Genomic DNA, 14,515 nt, shown 5'->3' with positions numbered 1-14,515 from the left:
TGACTACTAGATCCACGAGTAAACATCCATGGCATGTTTAACATTTAATGAAAACATGTGGTTGATATAGATGGGCGCATATTATGAAATAAAATCACTGTCAAAAATAATGCATTTTGGTCAACTTCAAAAAATCCAAAATAACAGTTTTTGGGTCCATAAAAACCCTTCAAAATAGTATTTGAAAGAAACAAACCAACATGTTTCCAAAGTTGCTGAATACAGTTGCACGACCAAAACAAGTGAAAAGGTGATTCAGTGTGATTCTGACAAAAAAATGCATTTGGTGTCAAAGTCAGATCCAAATTCTGGGTAAATGTTATGGAGTATTTTAAAGGATATTTCTTTGACTTTATTTGAGAGAAGATACTTTTGTTGCATGGACCATATCATTTTCCAGTTTAGATTATCAAAAAGGCTATTCCAGTATGAAACAGCAGAAAGGGCACAGGCAATACTCTCAATAAGTAAAGCTCTTACCTAAAGATTTCTTCCTTTTTTACTAATAAAACATAACTTACCAGTAGGTGTATCACTAGGCTCAGGTAAAGAGACTTCAGAAAATAAAGAACAGTTTCTAAAAAGCATGTATATGCCAGATGGAATAGCATCCATTACAATGGCAAACTCCTTAGGAGTTACTGGTATATTATATTTAGACAGAAATTCTGAATACCTAAGATACATGCCTTCCTTATTGAAGAGCTGGCCAACATGCAATAGTCCTTTACTGAACCATTGTTTAAAAAACAAAGACCTATTTTTAAATAGAATGTTTTTATTGTTCCAAATGTAACATCGATGAGGGGAAAGTTATTGTGAGATTCTAGAATCTTGGTCATTGATGGTTCACATGAATCCCATGGTTCCCATGCATGTTCTTGTTACAAGTAACCTAGGAGGTTAATATATGTTTCCTTAGATGATATATGCTTCCTTAAAAGGATATATCTCATGGTGTGTTATAAGTGGCACCGACGTATAACCAAGCACTAATAAATTGTCCTAGACAGGAATAACTAACAATGTGTGATATATGCGCTGTGCAACAATGTGAGGGATTTGAGCCCAAATCTCACTTCCTCTTTTGCATATATATAAACTGAACCCATTTGTAATAAACTTTGACTTTGAGTGAACTGTACTTCGGTGTCTGTTTCATTCTTGGTCCCCGGGCTCGGTTCTTCTGATTGTTCCATCGACTAGACTCATCAACTCGTAAAAACTATTATCTAGACAAAGTAATAATCTTACAATTTGGGGGCTCGTGCCGTGAAAGGGGGAAAACCTCTTCGAACCAAGTGACCAAAGCTGAGCTGAGGCAACAGGCGCACCGACGATCGGGCACAGGCCTACAATTAAAAGGGTAAGTGTTTTAAAATATTTCTTTGACAAATATTTGATTGACAAATTTTGGTTGAAGTAAATATGACGCTTACCCTGTAGGATTTTTGTGTTTGATATTTCGTAAAGAGACGAAATAGGTTTAATACTTATGTTAGTGGAATGGTCTAAGTTCCATTGTTGTTCCGTGGCGTCGGACGACAGTAGTTGTTTGACAGCTATTAACGCACAAGTAAAAATACAGTTCTGATCAAACAGAGGGTTTGTACATAAGAGTCCATGCCAAAAGAGCCTGTTTGTGAAAATTAGATAGCTTAAGGGGAAGTTTTTGAATATCATAATTGCACATTAAAAAAAATGTATGCCACCAAATTGTGAAAATGCAAATTGGGGGAATAGATTCCAAATGGAAGTAGGATTATTGAGAAATTGACTGAGCCAGTTTATTTGAAATGAATTATTCATTGTATTGAAATCAATAAAGTTTAATCCACCCTTATTGTGAGAATTTACTAACACAGATTTCTTAAGATAATGAGGTTTGTTTTTCCAAAGGAAATTATATAGCATTCCATCGATTACTTTACATGTGGATTTATCAATGTACAATGACTGCGCAGCATACGCAAGGCGAGACAGACCCTCGGCTTTAACAAGTAATCCCCTACCTGTCAAAGAGAGGTCTCTATTATGGTAGTGGATCTCGCAAGCCAACTGATTAACACTGGTTTGGTGGTCTAGGTCTTCACCGCAGCCTATAGCGAGATGAAATGCAGAATATTATTACCAATTCAAGTGTTGAACTAGCTATGTAGTACTTACATGCACTGTAATTCATATAATACAAGTGTTCACTTCATTTCATTCAAGTGTTAAAATCAAATCTAATTGTTCATCAAGCACCATTAGGCGACATCTTAAGCACAGCACAGAATCTAGTGTCGATGTTGACTGACACCTTAAGTTCACCAGGGAATGTGAGACCCCTCAGACAGGGTAGGACTAATTTAGCAGAGCTTGCTGTTGGACAACAGAAAGAGTGAGACCAGTCAAGTTTCAGTGGACCGTCAGCACAACAAGAAGGAAAGTCCAAGTCATACTGCCATGGGCACTCAGTACAGCAAGAAATGGCTAGGTGTGAGATTGACTGTAATTGTTGTTTTAATAAACTTTTTGTTTTTGTTAATGTGTGTTGCCTACTAGTAGAATACAGTTTCTATAGTAAAAGTGTGTGTGTGTTCTATGGTTTAAAATGTGCTAAACTGACTAAAAATGTTTTTAGGTCATTCCCTGGATTTTTCCGAAAGGAAGTAAGGGGTAAAAATTGTTTTGGACCATATAAACGCCCAGAGAAAAGCTTGTTAATGTTTCTTTCCCTATACTTGACCAACAATATGAAAGAACATCCAAAGGAGAGTCAGAACTAGAACCTACACTTGCAGGACTTGGGAGAAGATCATTAACTATAACAGAAAACATCACTCATTCAGAGGTAGGATCGGTAATGTTATTTGTCTTTTTTTTATTTTGTTTATTGGTGCATTTCCTTACTCTGTTTTACTCTGCCTTTGATAATGAAGCTGTCAGAGGTGCTTGTTAATGCCTATCCAAAACTGGCAAATATCTGTGGAGGATGGTTACTGCACAAGTGCTCAGGTGTGTTAGATTGTTTTGTTTATAGATATTGGGTGGATTTTATCTGTTGAAGTTTTCAACATATATTTATATATTCTGTTATATATTTTGAATTGGAGGTGGGCAGCGTAAATTGATCGTCATCCCTCCTGACCCCGAGGGATATAATGGACAGCAGTTAAAAGCAGTGAGCATCAATGGAATGTATATAGTTCCCCTGCAAGAGCAAATTGACAAAACTCCATTACCACCTGATGCAAAAGAATTCGAGAAAATGCCCAAAGCCCAGTGTACAATGTGCAGCCAAACGGTTCCTCTTCAGTGCCTTCCAATGCATATAAAGCACTGTGAGATGAAACAGGTGGATCTGTGTACCTCAAGTGATGATGTAAGTCATTTTAGAATTAGTATAAAATGAGTGTTTATTTTAGTCACAAATGACCTCTGAAAACATAAGGTGGATGATTTAATTTCTGTCAATGTAGAAGACCCCACAAGAAGACAATTCAAGTTCTGTTGACACTTGAAAGAGGTGTTTATTTTCTTTTTCCAATTATTTGGCACATACAGATCTTTTGTATATATTCCATAGCCATGAAATCAAAACACGATTTTGATGTGATTTTTCTGGTTGCAGGAATTGGAAAAATCACCAGAATTAGAAAGTTGTGATTCATATATAAATGAAGACTGGACAGAGAAGGTGAGAAGAATATTTATGGATCTATTTATGTCTTGAATAATTTGAATTTTCACTTTATTTGATAAGTTCCTAAAATATTTTACCATTGTTAAGGAACTATGAATTATATTTTTTCTGTATTTGAATGTCACATCAGACTGCAGAGTGTCCACTGTGCAAGGACATATTCAATTGTGATGTTATTGAGCCCACTGTGGATTACAGTAAATTACTTCTCACTTATTGTTTTATCTAATATTAATCATTTAAATGTTTCCTATCCTGCAACTTAAAAAAATAAACTCTTTAAAGTTAAAGCATTTACTTTTTAATTTCGTCTTTGTGCAGAACAGCAGAATATCATGAAACTGATATGATCAACTTAAGTGAGCCAATGAATACACTTCAAAGGTAAAACATTTATATTCAACTGTCTTGCTTTGCTGATACACTTCATGTTTCAGGTTTGTTTTTCTATTTTGAAGTTCTGGGAAGATTTTAAATTGGATCAGCAGTAAAGTTGATCAAACCAGCACCTTACCCATCTGCATTTCTCGGAGTGACATCTTTAATAGAGGCATGCAGCAGTGGCAGCGTCAAAAGAAAACTTCTCCAAAATGCTTCCTGAAGTTTACCTTTTTTGGAGAAGCAGGTGTTGACTCTGGTGCTCTTAGCAAGGAGTTCCTAACAGGTACAGCTTACTTTGTTTATTAATAAAGGTTCCCTTTCGAGAGCAGTCACTTCGACAAATGAACCGCATATGAAACTCCTCCTCTTTTCCACTTTTCCTGAAGTCTTATAGGATAACGCCAGTAAAAAAACTGGCCAATTGTTGCAAGACATGCACAGTATGCAAATACTGACGGAGCTAGACAGTACAAATACGGTGCATGTGACGACAATACCTCAGAATCTTCTTTTTCACGCTGCCATCGTTGAAGACGCAACTGGATACTTCTTCACCGCATCCGATGGCTTCATTCTGTTGTCTTTGCGCGGCACTGCATTGCCTGCCTGGGCCTTGCTCATGCGGAGGATGCACTCTGCGAGTCTGATTGCGCGCACTATGCGGACCTGCCGGCGCGTGTTTTGAGGACTCGCAGGAACATCGCTCGTGGACTCATAGGCTCACCGCCGCCAACGAGCCGCTGGTGAGTCCACCCATTCCGGCGACGACCCGGCGACGATCCGGCCTTGCTACACGGACGCTGTTTCCTTCGGCGTCGAGGAGGACGATGACTCCATGTCCATATCAGCTTCAGACAAGGACTGGGCAGGATCTGAGCGAGATCGTCCCGATCCGGAGAGCACCCCGGAACTCCACGAGGAGTTCGTCAGTGTTCTCGAGAAGGCCGTAAGCGAGCTCGACATCACCTGGGATCCACCTGAGATGCCGGCGAAGAGTAAGCTCGACTCCTGGTACTTTCAGGCGAGTCTCAGTCTCTGAAAAAGTCGCACATAAATCGCTTGGAGCTAAAGTTGGTGTCTCTAGCTCTTCAGACTTTCCAGTCGAGACTGGAGCGGAAGCATGTTCTGATTCGCACCGACAACATGTCTGTGGTTTCGTACATAAATCGCCAGGGAGGGATGCATTCTGGAGCTCTCTTCAAACAGGCTGCGGGTCTCCTACTGTGGGCAGATCGACATATTGTCTCTATCAGAGCAGCACATATCCCCGGTCATCTGAACCGCGGAGCGGACATGCTTTCGAGGGAGGGTCTTCCGCACGGGGAATGGAGGCTTCATCCCGACTCAGTGCTGTTAATTTGGGAAATCTTCGGGAAGGAGGAAGTGGATCTATTCGCGACAAGCGAGAACGCGCACTGGCCGTTGTATTTCTCGCTGATCCACTCCCCCATGGGGAGTGACGCGCTGTCGGTGCGTTGGCCGGATGTTCAGCTTTACGCGTTTCCTCCGGTGAAGATTTTACCCCTAGTGCTGTGCAAAATCAGAGAGGAGACGGCGTCGCTGATTCTCGTCGCTCCGTTTTGGCCGAATCAACCATGGTTTCCGGACCTGAGCGAGCTGTTGACGGCACCGCCGTGGCGGATCCCCCTCAGGAGAGACCTGTTGTCCCAAGTGAACGGCACGATATGGCAGCCCAGAGCTGTGGAAACTCCATGCCTGGCCGCTTCGGGGGTTTTAATTGCACTCCCTCAGCGTGTACTGGATACTATTTCAGAGTCTCGTGTGCCGTCTACCAGACGTTTATACGCTTTAAAATGGGGGGTGTTCATTAAATGGTGCAGCAGTAACAATATCGACCCGACGTCCTGCCCCGTGTCTGATATTTTATCCTTCCTGCAGCACACGCTGGACAGCGGCGGCCTCCCTTCAACGCTGAAGGTTTATGTGGCTGCTATCGCCTCATTTCGTTCCGCCGGTTGACGGGCAATCGATTGGCAGGCACACGCTGGTGGTCAGATTACTCAGAGATGCGAGGAGACTTTTTCCCCTGCGTTCCCCTTCGGTGCCACCTTGGGACTTAGCGCTGGTGTTGAAGGCTCTCTCCTCCCCCCCTTTCAAGCCTTTGGACGCGGCTTCTGTAAGAGAGCTCACGCTAAAAAAACGTTCTCCTTCTCGCCCTTGCTTTGGCTAAGCACATAAGGGATTTTCAAGCGCTCTCAGTCGGCGCTGATTTCATTCGTTTTGGACCCGGCGACTGCAGCGTCACTCTCCGGCCGAAATCGGGTTATGTGCCAAAATCTATGTCTACCCCTTTTAGAGCACAGGTCATTTCTTTGCCCGCTTTGTCTTCCGACTCGTAGGAGGCTAACGCTCAGAGAGCGGTCTGCCCGGTTAGGGTCTTGCGGGCTTACATTGATCGTACGGCCGGGTTTCGGCAGTCTGAGCAGCTCTTTATTTGTTTTGGTGGGGGAACTAAAGGTCGGGCTGTATCGAAACAGAGGCTCTCTCACTGGGTGGTGGACGCTATTACCTTACACTGTGCTTGGTGTACTTTATGTTCGCTATTATATCGCCCGGGATTCCGTGCTGGTTCTACTGCTGTGGTGTCTGCCCTATTCAGCGAAGCCCGGTGCGTTTGTTGGGTTTGGATATGCAAATTTACCATGAGCCCGTTCTAGCAGTTCATTGGCGTGTTCAATGATCTAGCAGTTCATAGGCCGGGTTCAGCCAATCAGCTGTTAATGGTTGGGACGGCTTCGCGAATTGCATGCTCCTCATACTTGTGTGTCTGACCCCAGTTTGTTTGGCTGTTTTGCTAGCTCTCACGGCGGGATTGTACTACCGTTCCATATGCGGTTCTCCGCAATGTCGAAGTGTCCGCTCTCGAAAGGGAACGTCTCCGTTTTCTTTTGTAAGTAACGAAAGCGGGAACGAGACATTGCGTAGATCGGCGTGTTCGCTGCGCATCACATTGCGGGCGTTCTCTCGTAGATTCTGAGGTATTGTCATCACATGCCATATTTATACTGTCTAGCTCCGTCAGTATTTGCATACTGTTTCATGTCTTGCGACAATTGGCCAGTTTTTTTACTGTCGTTATCCTATAAGACTTCAGGAAAAGTGGAAAAGAGGAGGAGTTTCATATGCGGTTCTCCGCAATGTCTCGTTCCCGCTTCTCAGGGAACCGAGGTTACGAAAGTAACCGGAGACGTTTTATTTTTAAACACAGACACTTTGTCTTATTTTAAACCCCTCTGAAACCACGGAAATGCTCCCGAGCCGATGTAGGGAACAAGGAAATGGGAAGCTCTACCCGCCGTACCTCCACACTAAAACAATAATCCAGCGAACCCCCTATTGGGAAACGCTGCTACACCTACAAGGAAAAACGCCAGTCAAAAACATGCAAGGGCACTTTGACAAACTATCACTTACCTACATAAGCCTCTGGAAACAACAACACACGCCCAAATAATCCCGCTTGAGTACGCCAACCCACAAATCAACATAAAAACTAATCAAACGCAGGCACGTCTCCCAGAGCGCAACAACTAACCATATACGGACAATGACGTCAAGATAATTCCCCCTTGATCGCCAATCAAAACGCACGGAAAACGAGCTACACCCGCCCTTCTGTGCCAACAAGCGCTCATAAACAAATTGCTAAATCAAATCTTAACGCGCACCAAACTTACTCAAATAACTAATAACGAAATGCGCAAAACCAAACAGACGAGCCCCCACTATGTTACAACTGGCTCAGAGCCATAACAAAAGATAGGAGACCATACCTCAAACGAGCGGTACAAAACATACATTTATTATACATGTAACACAAGTTTAACCAACAGAACCAAAGTATCAGGTGCAGAGGTAAATATCAGTAATGTAGTGCAAGTGCATGGATGTATTTGTGTGTATGGATGTGGATGTTGAGTGTAAACATAAAAGAAATAAACTTAAATCATCTCAAACGTCCATCTGTGTAAACGGCTGACGTCCGAAGCGTGGAAGAACCTCCTGGTCCCACCTCCGAGCTTTTATTTCAACACCATTCTTCCCAGGTGACAGCAATTAGGCCTGAAATAGAGGAGGGGCAAGAGAACCAGCAAAGACAGGCCAAGGGCCGTAACACTTTGTTGTCTAGAAATGATTGCAGAGATTGAAATGAGACTGTTTATCAGTGGTGTAGATAAAAGAGGGAAAAATCCTGTCTATTGGCTCAACAGCTTAGATCGTAACTACTTCAGGTATGTAAGCTTTGCTCAGTTTACATATTAATAAACATTTAAGATTGATTTAAATGGATAGTTCATCATTTACTCACTCTCAAGATGTTCCAAACCAGTATACATTTCTTTGTTCTGCTGAACACAGAAATATATGTGAAAGAATGTCAGTAACCAAACAGACATCATCCCCCATTTGCTGCCATAGTAGGGAAAATAAATACTATGGGAGTCAATGGGGCTGAGATCATTCTTCCGAATATCTTCCTTTGTGTTTAGCTGAACAAAGAATTATGTATACAGGTTTGTAATAATTTGAGGGTGAGTAAATTATGACAGAATATTTATTTTTGGGTGAACTATCCCTTTAAGATCTCTTTTGTTCTTTTGTTGCACTGTGGTATTAGGAGTGCGGGAGAAATCATGGCAGTCATTCTGGCACAAGGTGGACCACCTCCTGTGTTTTTACGCGAGTGGTGCTTCCAATATCTTTGCTATGGAGATCATGACAGTATACGGGTGTCTACCAGTGATGTCACAGATTTGGAATTTTCACTGCTTATTGAGAAGGTGAATTATTACCAGAAATATGCATGTTATGTATAGTGTATGTTCAGCTCTCTAAAAGTAAATAAGGGATGCCAATAACATTCTGTTCTATTTCTGTATTCAGGTTAACTCATGTTGCTCAACAGATGACATGAGTGAGCTTACTGATGAGATTGTAGGCTCTGGAAATGTGTCTGTTGACATGAAAAGCAACATCATCAGCTGCACTATACTTTCTATTCTCTAAAAAGTACAGAAACGGTGTACCTTAGACTTTTTCATATGGATACATAGTTGAAGTTAATCACATGGATAGTACATCAAAATGAGTTAAATTCATTCATACATTTTTTAATGAGTTTTCTACTAAATTAATGGACTTCATTTTTAAATGATAACCACAAATATTCCTTCTAGGGCCATTGTTCTTCATTCCACTATGAGAGTTGTTCCAATGCTAGAGCAGCTTCGAAAAGGCCTACAGCTCTATGATCTCCAGAAGGTCATGGGAATGCACCCAGACCTATGCCAGACACTGTTTGTACCAGGGGAAAAGATGACCTGGTAAGCCATTTTTGTTCTTATGGTGTCTCCATAAAGGGGCATGTTAAGTCTGGAGAATTCCCACGCCGTCTTCAGTGAGAAGGGTTCTGTGAAATAGATTAAAGAAATCAATGTAATGAACCTTCTCCAGGACTTCCTACAGGAAATTGAAGATTCTGGTATGTATATTATAATAGCACAACGTACTTTGTTTTTTTCTCCTTTTTTTAAGAATGTGAACAAATGACTGCTGGTAAAGTTATGCAATGGATGACTGGCCAGAGACATAAGCCTATTCTTCCCAGTGACCAAAAGGACTTCAACATCACTGTCAAATTCAATCGTGACTGTGACACACTTCATACTATGTGTTTTCCAAATGTAAGCGCATATACTCGCACAATTACATTTCCCACAGCTCACCTGAAAACACTGAATGAGTTTAAAAGCGTTATGGGAATGGCTATAAAATATGGTGAGTCATTTGATAATGTTTAAAATGTCTTTGTTGAAATCAATGTTCAGCTTCTCTTTGAGTCACTGTTTTTGTTAAAAAAACAGTAAAACTGTTTTTTGGAGAGTGTGTGACAAGAGATTTTTCATGTTAATGAATCGATACAAAATATTAAGTGTTGTGACATTTCATTTACAAAGTGAATACAGTCACAGTTGTTAACATGTACACAATTTGTTAAATAACCATTTAAAATGCTCTCACACAGCTGTTTGTGTATTTTAAAGACTTCCAAAATATTGAACCAAAGATATATAAATATATCTGCCATAACAGTCAGATGTGCAAGAGGATTAAACATGTATTTCACTGTTTCCATCAGAGCAGAAGTGAGTGGGCACTCAATTTCTGGAACTTTAACTCCAACATCATCATCTCTCAGACTTTCGAATGTTTCCCAGTCTGTTCCAAACAGTTCCAAATTCTTAAATGAAATAAAAAAAAATCTTTATGCTTGAGTCATATTGTCAAATTGTGTTTTTGCATGATGCAAAGAGAAAAAAACAAACCTGCAAATTCTCTTCATCGTCACCAGATGAGTTGTGCATGTGTCCCATTATCCACAGATGGTTAGGGGTGAGCCCACTTTCAGACTGTAATGGATGATTGTCCCAGCCTTCAGTGAAAGTGTGGAGGTCACGCTCCAGACATGGGAGGAACACGTAATGTGCCCAGATCACATGAAGGGAATCTGCAAAGTCCAACAAGCCATCTTCCTCAAGGCTGTGAAGTATTTCATAATACAGCTGGGTTACACTGACCCAGACATCTCGCCACAGGCGTTCGATTCTAGAGAATACAAAATTTACCAGTTAACAATAAATGAAACAGATAGTGTGACATCCTAACTCATTAAAATGTACAATAAATATGCATTTAAAATTACCTTCGGTTATGTAGGCTTTTCCCAGAAATGAAGCTTCCTCTTCCGGACCCTTCCACATCAAACATGGTTTCTGCAATTGCCACATTTTCCACACCTTCATCAGCCCGGACCCTTAAATGAAGGGATGGAGAGAGAAGTAAAAATATGCATGACTGCCTAAGAGTGGTTTCATGGACAGAGATCATCTTAAACCAGGACTAGACCTTGGTTAATTAGAATATTCAAGTACATTGGAGACATTTGTAAAGGGAGGGAGTATGTGATGGCAGCCACACATTAGCGATCGGTAATGTTGCGCACACACATACACACACGCACCTAACTTGGTATATGTATTAGTATTTTGATTTACCCACTTAATGATTTCTGCATTCACATCATATGTATTCAGTTATAAGACTCACACACTTTATCCATCAGTTACATATTTATTTTGAGTGGCAGTATATGGAAGTAAAATTTAAGCTGTGAATTTTTCAAACGAAAACATTTCACACAAAGTTTCATTGTAAAAATAATATATTAAATATTAAATATTCAGATCTTTTTTATTACAACCACTTTCAATACTAATTAAAATTTCAGTGCGTATTATTTCGCTTACACAAATTCAATGATTCAAATTCGCAAAGAAATTCGACATTACACATTTGGGTATCACAGGAAGAGCAATCGAGCATTGATGCATTATCGAGGCCTGCCGCTTGTCCCCCTCACCAGCAGGTGGTGCTGTCACTAGAGCACTGACAGGTGCAAGCGACTTTTCATCATTAGACCAAAGGAAGCAACAGTTGAACAGAGGCTATAACAGTAACTCAATTTGCCAAAATGAGCCAGGAGGTAAGTAAACATTGTTATCTGGGCCAAACATGTTTCATTTATTTAATTAGTTAGACTGAGATAATCCATTTAACATATCCAGCGCTTGCTTTTGGACTTTATATTGGAAAGACTACGCTCACGCCTGGAGCACGCTGTTGGACGCGTGCCTATTGACATGGACTACCTGTAGTTCATCTGCTCGAAAGAATTTGTCTTTTAAGTGCAGTTTCAAATGTAGTTACTGTCCCACGAGATGTTTTAGAAGCCGTCACTGAACTGCTCAGAGTAATTCAACAACACCTGTCAGACAGGGAGACGCACACTGTGACCGTTCTGCGGGAGGAGCCAGGGTCAATGGGAAGGCCACGTTTCATAATATCGCCAAATTACATTTCACATCTCATAGACATGAACTGTTCCATTCCAACCATCGCTCGCTTGCTTGGAGTAAGCACACGTGCCATATTCAGAAGAATGGCTGAATATAACCAGTCAATTCGGGCACGATATAGCAGGCTCACAGATGCAGAGTTAGATGCTTGTGCTACAGATGTGAAACTACACATGGCCCAGTGTGGATATAGAATGTTGAGAGCAGCGTTAAAATCTCGAGGACACCAAGTGCAATTGCATCACTTTGATACAGTGGGAGTCATGTCTCGAATGACACAGCTGGGCTGTGTTGTACTAGGGACTTCCTCGGTGTCCAGTCCTAGGTCAATAACGCACATTGACACCAACCATAAATTGATCCGGTGAGCTTGTCAGGGTTGTAGACTCATGCTATTTCATGTTGTAGTCATTGAGAAATATGTGCGATTTGAAACGTTTTGTGTGAATACTTCGTTTTAGCTACAATATTGTCATCTTTGGAGGTGTGGATGGCTTTTCACGCAAGGTAATGCTCTCTTAACCAAATTTAGATTTGTAATGTATTATGTTACAATCCATTATAACGTTTCTTGCGTAGATAATGTACCTTGGAGCTGCACCTAACAACCTTGCTGCTACTGCCTTGAACTTTTTTCAAGAAGCAGTGGAGACATTTGGCTTCTCTCTTAGTTACACTTGTTAAAATTGGTTACCACTTGATGACAAGTCTTGGTTTAAAATTCCAAGGCAAATTTGTTAGTATATGTTCATATGGTATGGCTTGTTTGTTTACATTAACACGATGAAGTATTTTATTGCAGAAGTTAAGTAAAACACAGAAGCAGTGTTTTCATTCAGTGTCTAAGCACAAATGTAATGGAAGCAACATGGTTAAAGCAGTCATTTATATAATGGCAACTTTCGACTTGTTCTTACACACTTAGAGTACGTAGTGACCTGGGGCCTCATTTATAAACGTTGTGTACGCACAAAAGAAGGCGTACGCCGATCTCTACGCAATAATTGGTATTTATAAAAAGCAAACTTGACGGGAAAATGTGCGGTCCTTCACGCAAGCTCTGACCCAGGTGTACACACAAAAACGGGTGAAATGAGAAATGGCGACACCGTCGGCAGATGGAAGAAACACGTGAAAGTGTGTAAAAGAAATGGCAATACTGGCTCTCATAAATAACATGAAGACTTCACAAAGCAAGTCTTACAATTAACAGCAGGGGTCACCAAACTTTTTTCTCTGGGGGCCACATTATCGTTCCTGACTGTGATGGGGGGCCGGGTCAGCTATATAACATAGAATTGTATGACCCAGACCAAAATGACCACCAGCAGGCCTCATTGTGTAGTAGAGATTACTAGCCTGGCACAGCCATCCCCACTACTATATCAACACTAGTTTCCGGGCACATATTTATCTATCTTTACTAGTGGTTTGCAAAAATAGTAATCAAGTCTTCACACATACCACAGATATTCCATTTAATTATTTTCAAATAAAAATAACATAAAAGCTGTCAAGGTAAGAAACATCTGCCTAGTTGAGGTGATTGACACTGGCAAAGGTGAGTGACAAATTATAAATTATAGGTAGGCCTGTTAATATTAATAATAATATAAAGAAAAGCCTGGAACTGTCTGTGTTTCAGGCCATGTTTTCGGATGTAGTTGACACAGTGCACAAACACCCTCATGACAGACGCCCACTTCAATACTTTGCAGCATAGTGCATGCTGGTGAATCAGACAGTGGACTTGTAGTGGGGGGGCAAGCTCTCGTTCCGCGAATTCGCTGTTCAAGCGCCCTACTAGCCCCCTCGTTGTGCCAACCATACTAGGTGTGCCATCCGTAGTGATGCTGGCCAATTTAGACCAGAGTAGATTTAACTCTTACATTGTTTTGCACACTTGAATAAAAATATCCTCTCCTGTCGTAGTACCTTTGATACTTTTTAGAGCTGCCAGCTCCTCAGACACGTGGAAGCTTGCGCTAACTCCACGAATAAAAATGAGCAGTTGTGCTGTGTCCTGCATTAGGTGAGCTACCTTATAGCTAGCTTGGACAGCAGCCTGGTTGACCTGAGTTTGGCGAACGAATACATTCTGTTGTGCAGCCAGTCCACCTTTCATCTTCCGAATCCTGTCTTCTCTTGCTTGCCCTCGCAAGCTAGTATATTCTTTGTGGCGCGTTTCGTGGTGACGACGCAGATTATACTCTTTGTAGACCGCCACACTTTCTTTACAGATAATACAAATTGCACGGCCCTTACATTCAACAAAAAAATTATCGTTGGTCCACTGTTCTTTGAAAATTCGGCACTCTCTATACACTTTTCGACTTTTATTGTCCGACCATTTCTTTTTTATTTCGGCACTCAAGTGCCTTTTTGTGCCCACACTGTGCCCTCCAAACAACATTTGTCTTCTCTTTTCCACCTCGCCAACGATAACTTCTACTTCACATTGAGTGAAGTTACGTTTTTTTAATTTCCTCTCTGTGTTGCCATGATTTCG

The sequence above is a fragment of the Barbatula barbatula genome (genome assembly GCF_947034865.1).
Source record: "Barbatula barbatula genome assembly, chromosome: 17".
Lineage (NCBI taxonomy): Eukaryota > Metazoa > Chordata > Actinopteri > Cypriniformes > Nemacheilidae > Barbatula > Barbatula barbatula.
This window is presented reverse-complemented; position numbering follows the sequence as displayed.